Source organism: Syngnathus floridae, chromosome 15, assembly GCF_059516105.1.
Source record: "Syngnathus floridae isolate MCC-2025c chromosome 15, RoL_Sflo_1.0, whole genome shotgun sequence".
NCBI classification, from domain to species: domain Eukaryota; kingdom Metazoa; phylum Chordata; class Actinopteri; order Syngnathiformes; family Syngnathidae; genus Syngnathus; species Syngnathus floridae.
Window position 1 is genome coordinate 11,201,412 of NC_142427.1, and position 12,955 is coordinate 11,214,366.

General features: G+C 42.0%; 1 protein-coding gene across 2 annotated transcripts in view; it reads left to right on the forward strand.

Moving 5' to 3' along the window:
- Nucleotides 1-4,409: 4,409 nt before the first annotated feature.
- gabrb2b (gamma-aminobutyric acid type A receptor subunit beta2b) overlaps nucleotides 4,410-12,955 on the forward strand; it is a 197,919-nt gene continuing 189,373 nt past the window's right edge. For both annotated transcript variants that reach the window (XM_088398667.1, XM_088398668.1), the window contains exons 1-2: nucleotides 4,410-4,738; nucleotides 6,786-6,970. The gene's annotated coding sequence lies outside the window, so the exon portion shown is untranslated. The remainder of the gene's footprint in view (nucleotides 4,739-6,785; nucleotides 6,971-12,955) is intronic.

A 12,955-nucleotide genomic window follows, 5' to 3' on the forward strand; every position in this document is an offset into this window, starting at 1 on the left:
GCTTAGCTGCCAAGCAGCTTTGCACTCATTTGAATACAAAAGAGACTCTAATACAGGTTGTAAACCATTTTGAAAACCAAGTCGATTAAAATCACAATACGAAAAGATTACTTAGCATTTATGTATATTAGATTTGTTTTCATAACTAAGATTAGAGTCTCGTTTTTTTTTTTCTATACATGTGACCCCGGTGGAAAAACCCTACAATTTGCCTAGGATGAAAACACTTACATATGGAGAGTTTCAGGGGTCCTCTGGCTTCAACTTGCAGATTGCACATAGATTAAAACAATTCTACATAAATATCGATGCTTTTGCACTGGTCTCTTTAAAAAGACTTTGCAAAGTGTCAGTGGGTCCCTATGTGTGTCCACCGTGCACCCTGCATGGTAGCCAAAGAATGCTGCAGCACCAATCAACGTCAAGCAATGCTGTGCTGTCAGTAGCACTCGGTGCACTCGGCTGAGCACATTATGGCTCCAAAGTCGCATGGCAGCCGCCGGTTTTTGATCCTATTCGGAGATGCACCATATGCTTTTCTTGCCCCCACTCACGGCCATTTCAATGCTTTCATTTCATTCCTGGTCTACAGGCGTCTGCTGTGCAAACACAATACAATTCGTATACTATATAAATAAGAACATCCCCATATGCTGCTCTAATGCACCTGGCCTGATGGTTGGCGTCAACATGTTGCAAGGATTTAACTAAACAGATGAGCTTCAAAACATTTCCGCTAGAGAACGCCATTGGCCGGCTCTTAAATGTGCAGACAGAGGTTAATCCAACTCAGCATAAATAAATCCCCACAGGAAGTAAAAAAAAACATACACTTAAAATTGAACCCACAACACTTCTTGCTTCCAAAAACGTGCATGCTGGATTTATTGAAGAATACAATTTATGCATGGATGCATGGATAGAGTTTCCTACGCAGCACTACTGTGTAGTGTTCCCCTTTAACCAATAGGGGGCAGTATTGCTACACAAAAGGCAGGCCAGGCTTTATCAACAGAGTATAATCATAAAAAAAATATCTTTAGTATGAGCAAGGAATTTGTGGATGATCAATATCTTCCACTTATGTCCGCAAGTCATTTTTATTATTTAAACATTGCATTCATATTTAAGAGGTAAGGGTAGAAAAAAAAATACATTTTTTCCAATTAAAATACGTGGGTGTATTATTTGCTTTACAATAAATTGCAGAGCAATTCTCAGCAGCATGAGCGAATGCTTCTTAGAAAGCGCAAACGCGCATTTCCACTCAGTCCCCTCAGGCAAACAAATATTTCAATGTTTTTCATTAGAACGATGAGGAGCAGGGATGAAAATTATTTACTATGCCCATACAGTATATTGCTGCTTTTGTTTTATGACCATAGTTGATTGTTCACTTGCATGCCAAAATATGGGCTGTCATGTTGCCTGAGGCATCACTCCTCACTTGAGAAATATAAAAAAATAATAATACGTGCGCATTAAAATAAAAGGAAAGCCTCGGAGGCATGAAGCTGTGTCAAAGATAGGAGCGGCTGGTTTGTTCAGACCACTTTCTAATTAGACTGCGCTGCCACCATTGGTCCTCATCTCAACGGAAAGCCCAACAACACCTGTCCTCCTGCCTGCGAGCTTTTTCCTCTCTAATGAGCATGCATGCTCGCACACACCGTTTCTACTTTATTTACTTGGATAGTTTTTTTTCTCCCCGCATTGCGAAATCGGGACAGATGTGAGATCTAACACCCGCCCCTGGCATACTGAGCACGCACACACACACGCACGCAGAGACAAAAAGCTAATTAATGTTTTGAAGCCAGTTTACAGGATGCTATCGTGCATCAACATTTGCCTGTTTTCTCATTCCGTCTTCTGTGTTGTGCACAATGTGCACGCCATACACGTGACATGGATCCAGTAAACGCGTTTTGATGTAAATCATGCATAATCCAAAACTAGCGTGCAAAGTATTTTTTTCCATTTGTGCCATTTGTTTTAATCAATTCTAAACATTATAATATTAAAATTCAATTATTAAGAATGATGGTGGAATTTCCGGGCCAAAAAGTTAAATCCAAATGTAACTCAAATAAAAATAAAATTTGTATACATATTAGAATATATTTTAGAATTTTATTGAAAAAAAATATAGATGGGAAAAAGTTGTTTCACTGCTGGGAGATTCGATTGCTAAACCCTTTGAATTCTCGTTTTGCTGTTCTCTAGACCAAATCGTCTCACAAATTGTGTTTTTTGATGCATTCACGCAAGAAATTTGATATATTCTTAGTAAAAACTGAAAAGATATAAAGAATTATGAACAGGTGGTGTTTGAGGAGCTTTGGTTGTCTTTAAAAGCACCAATACCAGAACTTAGTTACACAAATGTAGCTTTTTGCATCTTCAGCCAATTGCGCTGCCAGCGTCTTCTATGACGTGGATATTAGCATTAAATGACTGCTGCATTACTGTTTAATGGCTCTGAACCAAATAAATCATTTAAGATCCTCTGCCATCAAAGCCGCAGAAGCCTTTGAACCGAGAGTTGGAAGTGTGGAAAATTAACTTCGGAGTAAGGGGTCCGCAATGCTCAGCGGCTCAGATTGGGCCCCCAGGATTACAGAATGTATGCGTGTTCAGATTATGCAATATACTGTAAAGTTAATACAGAGCAGTGATTCAAAATTTGAACACATTATTTGTCTGATTTGGGGCCCAACCAAAACTCTTTTATGAGGTCAACGCCGCTGATTCATTTGTGAAAGTGATGCCATTTCCAACATTTCATCCAACCTTGGTACCTTTTTTTTTTTTTTTAGAAGACCTCAACAGGGCCGTTAAACATTATATGTGTTAGATGAGCCTCAAGATGGATATAAAAAAGCAACTTTGAGAATCCATAATTCATAACGCAGGCTAAAAGACATGCGGCTGTATGTCCACATATCCTCCATACACCAGGATGATGATTTATTCACTTGACACCTCTGCAATGTGTACATTTAGAGCTAATGTATGTGCTTCTCTGTTTTTCCTCTCCAACTAAATGGCCCTCAACATTCAGGTTAAAAAGCTAGTTCACCAGGGCGATATAAATTTTTGATATATTTTTTTCTATGATTGAAGAACTGCTGTTTTTAAAACCATACAGCAATATCTGCAAGGTGAAACTCTTGAATTTCTGTCAAGTGCCGAATAAATACTGTACTCACATCTTCTAAAGCACCTTCTCGTTCCTTCTCCATTTCATATCCATTAAGCGTGTTCGAATGTAGTCGTTTTATTTTATTGTATTCGCCTATAAATGACTTCTATTCACATTAGTGTGATCGTTTTTGTACAATTGTCATTAAAATTGATCTGTACAGTTAATAACATTTATTTTAAATGAATTAACTTGACATTATTTCTTTCCACTGTGTAAGATGCTATCATTATGTTAATTGAGGCTAATCTTGTTGGAGTGTTAGTTTTCACTGTCTATCTGTCTTCCTCACAAATCAGTGTTGGTTTTTTTTTTCTGATTGTTTCCTTTCTGCGGCTCTTTTAAATTATACTTGCTGAGTCCTAATGCCTACTTTAATTCCATTTACGGCATTTAAATCAAGTACTTGCCTCCCGGGTGTTGGCTTTTGCTGTTTGCTATTTATGAGTGTTTGCCATCACTGCGATATTTGTAATTACCTGATGGAATAACACAATAACTCTCGTGGAGTGAATACAAAGGATCATACTGTTTGCCAAAAACACTACAGGTCCTGAAAATAAAGTGAGAAGCAAATGAAAGGGCCACAGAATGACAGGTAAGTATATTTGACTAGACAATGTGCACCAAGATAAAACTGCTGCATTGGTGTGAAGTTCCCTTTGCAATTTTCTCACGCCTCGTACAAAATAGGAAAAAAAACAACAACTAACAAACTCCAGCAGTCACTTTATATGCTAATGTGTGTGTGTGTTATTTATTCTGGCCCACGCAAGACTCATTTATAGAGGCAATTAAAGGTTCACAGGCGTATTCAAGGGCACTCGGAGACACTGGAGCCTAACGATGACTTAAATGTCCAACATTTGGAACTGAATAGGCACCAAATTTTCCCTATTATTTTTTAACCACAAATAGTTAATACTAAAAATAAAATAAATGTAACAATCCGAGGGAATGGAGTGTCAGAGTGTGCCAATAACATATTTATTTTTGACAGTTATAGTTCACATTTATTCAAAACTTGAAAACATATTGATATTAGCAATAATATATCTTCTTAAATCTATTTAATTTTTTGTCTTTTAAAAAAATATATATTTTAAAAACGACTTTGGACCTCTGACCCTAAACCTTGTGACCCTAACCCTTGTGGCTTACCGGAGTATTGCAAGCGCACCTGACGTGACACACCTGAAGTCAATTACCTGCACCAAATTGTTTTTTGCCAACACAGTGGAGTCCCGTGAACTGACGTGTTGGTGTTTTTTTCTTGTCTTTTATAATCTAAATAATGTCTTTCTGCACCTACAAAATGCGTCTTTAGTGCATGCATGCACTGTTGAAGCTTATTTTTGATGAACATTTGAGCCTTTGGACGCACCAGAGGATATTAACAACACTTTGTCAACCCGTAAAAATCGTGTTTTTGGACTTTGAGGATGTTGGACCAAGTGGAGAAAACCCAGATTCAAACTTGGAATCTCTCTGCTCTTCGTCAAATCTGCAAACAACTTGCACCGCAATGCACAGGTAAGCTGTGGATATTAATTTCACTTAATTAGGCCCAAATATTACACTGGTTTCTCATATTTTGTTTTTCTGCAAAAGAGATTTGGAGCGGGTCTCCATCAATGTTGGCCTCTTTCTCCACTTGAACGCACTAAATAAACGCCCCCAACCACTCTGAGGCAATCCAAATGAAAGTCATTCTACACAATTACCCTGTCTTGACTTTAAGCGAGTCAGTCCTTAACAATGAAAATACAAGCTGCGCAATGCCCATAAAGCGCAGAGTCATTGAGATGTATAGCGGCGTTTATTGCGTGCGTCGGCTGAGTAACACTCGGGGCGAGAGCTACGACGTTATCCGTGCGTACGCAGCGCCGCTGACGTCTTTATCACGCCAAGTTAATATAACGCAGAGACAAAAGATGCCGTGAATTCGTCGTGGGGTCGCAGCGGACGTTGGCATGCACAGGGCGCGCCGTCGTTCATTGGTGGCCCCGAGCACATCTCGGTCTGCAAGGTCGCGTTTCAAGTTGGCAAGCTGTGCGATGCTTCAATGTCAAACCTGCTGTTAGTAAGGGGGAGAAAATTTATGACAGAAATTTGTGTCAGTGTTTGCTTTCTGTCCCTTTTCTAGCTGTTGTTTGTTCTCAGTTGCAAAATAAATCTTTTTTTAAAAGAGCGAGAGGAAACTGGCCATGCAAAATGAAACCTGCTGGCTTCATATAGTGATCAACTCATCTGTGGTTTAAATGAAATTGTGTAATCACATGCAAAGCCAAGATTTTAATATATCACACTTTATCACACACTTTCAAAAGCGACCCAAAACAAAGGCTCTCGAATGGGGATCACGTTTTGTCTGCTTTCGTCAATTGATTGCATTGAACATCAGTGTGTCTTCTTGATGTGCATGTCGAGAGTATTTGTTGCTAGGTTACAAGACCAGTTTGCTGCCATTGTAAAAATGACAGAACCCCCCCTGCATTTGGTCAGGAAATGCCAAAGTCCAACTCTGGTATTGTTTGTTTTGGGCATTTTTGTTGCAGCTACATGTCTAAAAAATACAGGAAAATAATCATTATAGATAGAGCAGCTTGTTGTCACATTTGCATTCATAATTCTGACAGTGTGAAACTTTGGACTGGTCCATTTCTGGAGTACCTACAGAACAGTATATGCTTGACTCCAGTGTGGTTAAAGCAACAATCCGAAGACAGTTTTGTATTAGGAAAAGGAGTCTGGGCACTTTTTGAGTCAATACTGGTTATAAAAACGAGCTCTTATTCCAAAGGGTAGCCGATATTTTACGATACGCCTCCCTAATATAAATCCAGTTTAAACGGCAGTTGTAGAGCAATAATGGCTCGTTGACCTAGCGCCGCTGACATTTTGCTCCTCAGGCTGATCAGCTTTTCAGATTGTTGACATTTGGATGGAATTTGTACGCTTGCCACATCCATTTCCAAAGTGAAACCGATGAGGATCTTAGCAGCTGAGAAACCCACCCCGCCCTTATCTTTTTGTGACATTGTGTATTTATTTGTGTGTGGCAGCGAGGGCTTGAGGCCAAGACAGCAGCATGGACGGGAGGGGCAACCGGTTCAGGTCCCGCCGCTCGCTCGGCGGTTTCGCACAAACACATCTGTCAAAAGTGGCACACGAGCCGGCCTTATTAGCGCCAGAGCTTGCACTCGGCCACCCGGCGCGTCGACCTCGTAACATGGCAAGTTTTAACGGCTAACCGCTTTCTCTTGAGGTTAAGAGAAAGCGCACAGCCAACAAAAAGAAAAAATATACTGATAAAATATTCAAGGGCTCAAGCTGCGGGAATGTTTGTATACTTTCAAAACTACTTGTAAGTTTTTGGAGTACTTTAAAACCGCAGCATCAAAGTTGAATACGATTTCTTCCTTGGCTCGAGCAGTGACTTGTAAATTCAATTCCAATTTAAACAGTAAATCATGTCAAGCTGATTTCTTAGTGCCAGCCTGAATGAAACTAGACGGCAGGTTCAGCACGAACTGGACCCCCTGCCACTGACTGATACCCTTTTGTTCCTGCTGACCAGATTCCACCCCTATCAAGATAAAGGGAATGAAGCCGTGAGAGTCGACATCTTTGATTTCTCAAGCGCTTTCAACGACCGCCCGATTCATCTGCTGCCAAGACCACGCTGGACTCGCACCTCGTCGCATATCACAGAGTTCATGGGGAGATGGTGAGATGGCGACGAGCATCGTCGGTGCTCCACAGGTGACTTTCTCATTTGCTATTCACGCCGTAAACCTCAGACTTGAAATGTTCCTTTTGCGAGGCAAATTAATTTCTTGTCCAAAGCTGTTTTTTTTTACAAGTTGCCGGGCAGCTGGGGTTTTTTTTCAATTGCATACGAGTCCCAAGAGACTGGAGTGCCAATTATAAATAATTCAAGGTGCAGATATGTTTTTCTGGAATCAAATTGTTTTTTTTTTGATAAATGTGTCTTTCTTTCGAGCGCCTCCAGCAACAAGTCTTGCGCATTACAAGGCCTGTGAAAAATTGACTATGTTAAAGCAGCCCCTGCTACCACCACCAGTGAGCCCGAGGGCTGATGTTGTTGCATTCCGAATTGGGAAAAACACATTTCAACCAAGCAAGTAGCTCTGAGCATGCAGTAATTGCACCAAAATGATTTACTGAAAATCCATTGAGGATGAATACTAAGGTGCTATGTGAATAACCAGCATATTTTGTTTCCTTTAAGTTTTTCCACACAAAAGAAAACAATTGAACCCAATGTAAAATTGTAACAAATTCTCAAATTCAACAGTTCCCAACTGATTGCAATCATTCAAACCTGAACGTGTTCAGCCTGCCTACTTTTCAAAGAATTCCATGTTTTTCCTCATCAAGATTCCTTCATTGACAAATGCTTTGCCAGTGACTCTGCATGTTGGATTACATCCCACCACCAACGGCCAGTAGATGGAAGCAGAGCAGCGTAGACCGAAAGGCTTATTTGATATTTATTTTTTATTTTTTTCATTCTCCCCCATCTCTGCCTCTTCTTTTCCTTTGAGAAAAGAGACTGGTCCTTTCAAGTCCCTTCAATCAGGCCCCCATAAAGTGCATTGCTTACAGCGGGGACCTCGCTTCAGCTTCTTGCAACACTTCACATCCAAGCCACTCGGACCCAGAGTAGGATTGCAGCATCGGGCCGATTGCAGCATCGGAGACAGGCCGATTGCAGCATCGGAGTGAGGCCAATGAGATGTTGAGGTCTGACAGACGCAAAAAGAACCCTTTCAGGATTCTTCACAACCGCCCCTCTCAAACTGGCTGTGATCTGACATTGAAGCAGCCGTTTTTGAAGCCGATGCGTGCTCTCTCTCACGTGCCGCATCGCTCGCTGCTCTAATTAATGCTCAGCTGTTTGAAGCCGGGGGATTAGATCAGGCCAGGGAAATCAATGGCTTTACGGCTCCAAAAAGTGGAGAGAGAGCAATATGTGAGTAATCAAGCTGGCTGAGAATCAGGCGCGCCGGCAAAAAAAAAATGTCAAGGTTGAGTGTGGCAGTCGCATGTCCACGGGTCCCGCGGCCGTGGGATCGTTTCGACGGCGACGCTCACACCGAAGGGCCGACGGACGCTTTGAAATCTTAAGTCTTCCCTCTCCTGTGCTGAGACTGCAGCCTCAGCAGCATGCGGAGGTTCTTCCTCTGGGTTTTCCCAAAGGAGGTCAGACCTTTGGAGAACCTCTAGGATAGCTTTGCAGTTTCACCGCTCGACAGCACTGATGGATCATCAACATCACGGCTATTTTTCTGCTATGGATATAGTCATTAAGATCCCTGATCTAGCTTAATTCCGTTTCCCTGTGGTGTCTGTAAAACAAGCGCTGGCCCAGTCATCTCTGATTTGAAGGCGGATTTACATGGAAAGGAAATTGTCTGCGGTATTCTCTGGATAATTATTAGCACCGGCGGCAACCTCCATAGTGCCCAGAAATGGTCCCCGTGCCTCTAGCCATTAATGCAACCACTGTTTCCACTCGGGTCTTGTACCTGTTTATTGTCACCACAATAGTCACCAGCTTTCACACTTTGCTTAGAAGAGGCTTTTTTTTTCTTTCCAAATAACTCCTACTTGTTAAAAGTATCCTGTAATTATGCCTTCACTTCAGGCTAGTTAGAGACTTTCTGCATTCTGACAAATTCTGCTTCCGCCAGCAAACGCTCTCAAAAGTGAGAAAGTCTTTTGGTGTCATTTGGATGACTAGAAATGCAAATTCATCATGAGTTTCCAACTAACTTTCTTCAACATTTAACAGCACGATGATCACAACAAGGGTATTCGGTATCTGGATTTCAGCCATCGGAACTTTCCAAAGCGATGAGGAAAAATGCTTTTAAAAGTAAACAAGCTCTGTTGGTTATTCCTGCATGGCTGAATGCGGTCCGCCTCCCTGAGCCAGATATTCATTACTGCCAGCTTCGTTTCCCGTGGAAACCCCCGAGAGGGAGCACTGGCTTGCGCTCGGCTTGCTAAGCAGCAACTTCACACTTTTTTTTGTTGTTGCCTTTTAACCACCGTTCTGTGCATGACCCCTCAGGACATTAGTTTGAGGCAGCGCATCATGCCGGAACAACAACAAAGATTTGCATTAATATTGCAAAGTTGCATGCTAATGATGGGGAATTTCTAAAGCGGGAAGTTGCTGCAGAAGGCGGAAAGTTGACATCAGGTAGCTGGCAGTGAAAGAAAAATAGATCCGGCAACACAATGTTTACTAGAATAGGACAAGCCTCTCGTGCTTTTTATTTTTCCAAAATGTAGATGAGCTGAATGTGCAGATTAGCCGGCATGAAAATACCTCACATTTCCCATATCAGCGCTGTGCAGAGCATTGCTTATGCCTTTTGATGTTGCAAGGAGTCATTCTTCTTCCACAGCGTGATGCATTTGTACTCACCGTGTAAACCAGTATTGGTGAGTCATGCCTGAAACTGTAACTATGCAATATTTAGGGTGACACGGACAAGTGTGACTCAAATCAAGCCACTGTATTGCACGAATTTACCATCTGCAAGACAAGCATTGAGCATTTTCCCCCGTTTGGTAATGTATCTGCTGTTTCTTTGATAAACGCCCAAAGGCACCAAGTCATTAAGATGGCAAAAGTGTGATAGAAAGCGCGCTATTACAGATAGTCGCCTTTTAACCTTCCCATCGACTCAGGATGGCTTTCAGACACTTGTCACGGTCCAAATGAAGCATCGCATTAGTGTCCACCACGGGGGATTTCAAATGCACTTCCTAAACTCAAATGAATATCTCCTCGCGCAAAGAATAACACAGATGTCCCGAGGCTATCGTTGAGATATTTTATTAACACGAAGGTATCTTGTCTCTCTAGCACTGGAGTAAAAAAAGTTTGACATCCCTTTAAGACTTTATGACAAGAATTTAGGTATGGTACTGTTTTGTTTGAGCTTAGGGAATCTTTAATAGCCAAGTCAGTCACCTGATCTCAACCCAATTGAGAATGTTTGTTTATTCTCTATATGTGTGATTTTTCACACTATTTTGGGTGTTTGCGTGTCATTTTCTCCCACCTGTACCTCCACTTGTGCTCCTTTGAGGGGAAGGTGTTTAATGAAAGCACTTCACCTCGATCTATCAGGACAGAGGAAAGAACATTGTGATTGGCGCCGGAGATAAAAAAAAAAAAAAAAAAGTCTATGGTCCTGTTCCGTCTTTTTCTGTTAGCCGTCTTTCACTCCCGATTGGGTTGAAACTACTTAACCCGCTTTGTGACTGCTAAGCACGAGGTTAATCACTGCGGCAGCGCAGCGTGTCCAGCTGCGTCAGTCAGTCATCAAGTCAGTGAACTTCCCAGGGGAGCTCTCCAACGCCCAACGTCAAATTGGATTTAAGCTCTCTTTTATAAAATTAATCCATCATTAAGACGGCCGACCTGTCTTGGCTGGTGCTTAGTGTTTTTTTAAACACTCCAAGACACCTACGGCAGGTTTGAGGCCTGAGATGGAATTTAATGTCAACGATTGTTATTTTTGATGTCTCAACGAAAATGGCTTCTACTTAATATGATCAGGAATAAAATTATGCATGTTCTTATTGGGCAAGATGTTCTCCAAGTCCCACCAGGCACGTGCCAATGCGCAACTCCAGCGTATCTGCATATTCACACATGCAAAGCCCAGCTGTCACGTGAATCAGCATGTGAGGCAAATGCTCCGCTCTCAAAGTCATCGGCATGGCCTCCACGGGGAGATGAATTTGACTCTGTGTGAGGGAATTTTCAAGAGGGAACTGGCCCCGATTCACTCTCTTTTTACCGGGACCCCCAGTCACCCTTCTTCCCCTTTCCCCTCCCTCCAACTGCTCTCTCATGCACATCGCTCTGAGAGGGAACACGCTTGTCAGCCTACAAAAATAGACGGCGGTCTCCAGAGGACGGCTTGTAGCCCCTGTTTACTAACGTTTTCTCATCCGTTTCCTCCTGTATCTTTTTTTGCTGCTCCCACCATCAGAACCTCAGAAATGCTGTGCTCTTATTCTTCTTTTCAAATTGAGAATCAGAGGAGCACGTGCAAGCTTGTGACACATGGCAGCTGACCTGAATGCAAAAATAATTTGATCAATGTGATCAAGCTTGGGTTTTTTTTTCCAGGGGGTTCACCCCCAATATATAACTCAGCAAAGAAGATTCCCTAAAACATCTTGACTCTTGAATCAAACCTGGAATTCAATGAAAAGTTCAAACCATAAAAAACGTCCTTACTGTACAAATACATCTGGGCCTAACTATACAGGTGTGTGTGGAGCAAAAATGGGTGGCACTTCTTCCAGCTGAGCTATTTGTGTTTGTTCAGTCACCTGTGGCACCGCACACACTATATTTCAGCTCCTTAATCTGATTTGACTGCATTCCTCCAGCCTCCGCCGGCTGCCAGCGGCCCTCAGAGTGATTCTGTTGTCAGGCACAGAGTAATGAAAACACATAAACTTCTCATTACCTGCCAGTGGGCCCCAGCAGCTGTAGTATATTTACACACACACACACACACACACACACACACACACACACACACACACACGCTCGCCACACACAAGATGGAGTGAGAGGGAAGAAGACGAGCCCTTCTCATTCCAGGTCGTCAACCGCTGACATTTGATCACAGGACTCGGTGTATGATAGACATACAAAGTAGCCTTTTTATCTCTCTGACAACACGCTTTGTACTGTGTGAGACTCAATTTATTCATTGTGTTTTCTGGCTCTCAACTTGACCCATACATTATGAGATTATTGAAAATGTTTTCTGGGTTACTTCCAAAATGAATATTTCTTTAATGCATATTAGAAGATACTTTTTGCATATTGTACTTATTGAAACTAAAATCCACTCTTCTGCGGACTGTGGTGCAACGTACACATAAATGTACGCCTTAGGCGTGCTCCAGTTGAAATTACCCAGCTGACATCAGGAAGTGATTGATGGCTCTTATTGTCACGGCTGCTGTATATGATAGGCTGTTATTGGCCTCATTCGGACAGGTAAAACGGGCTGATAGGGTCCAACACCAAGGTGCCAATTTACAATTCGATATAAAGCCACCGAGCACTTGCAATTACTTGACATTTTTGCTCCATCCATCTCGATGCGTCTATTGACGTCAAAACAAGGAGCCAACAGCTTTTTGCAGGATGTCTCAACCAAGATGAGCTCAGGAAAAAGGTCAAACTGATTGGTTGAATTCTCAGTATAGTACTTGAAACTGAATCAACATCTATGTTGATTCTTGCATGTATGGCACTTTATTTTCCCGCATTGGCTTTAAGGCAATTAATCAATGCCATACTTAACGATCAATAATTGATTAGACAGACCGCATTGTACTCCATTTCAATCTGCACTCTCGTCCATTCAGATGTTAACTTACACAGTAACGCTCGGTCGGGCTTTCTTCTTTGACTTCTGGCCACTGTGCAGCACCAGTGGGACAGTTTGAAGTTAATTAACTTCAACAATCGTATTTTATCAGCAGTCACAGTGTGAAACGGGCCACTGCAACTTTCCCACCCCAGAATTCCTTTTGAATTTAAACCATCTATCTTGAGGGGTGAAAGTAGATTGAAGTTCTCTTAGGCACCGTTCACCCCTAGCCCTGCTCCTACTCCTGTTCTCCTTTAGCCAAATACTTTCAACTTTTAAGCAACTGTGAAAGTTGTGG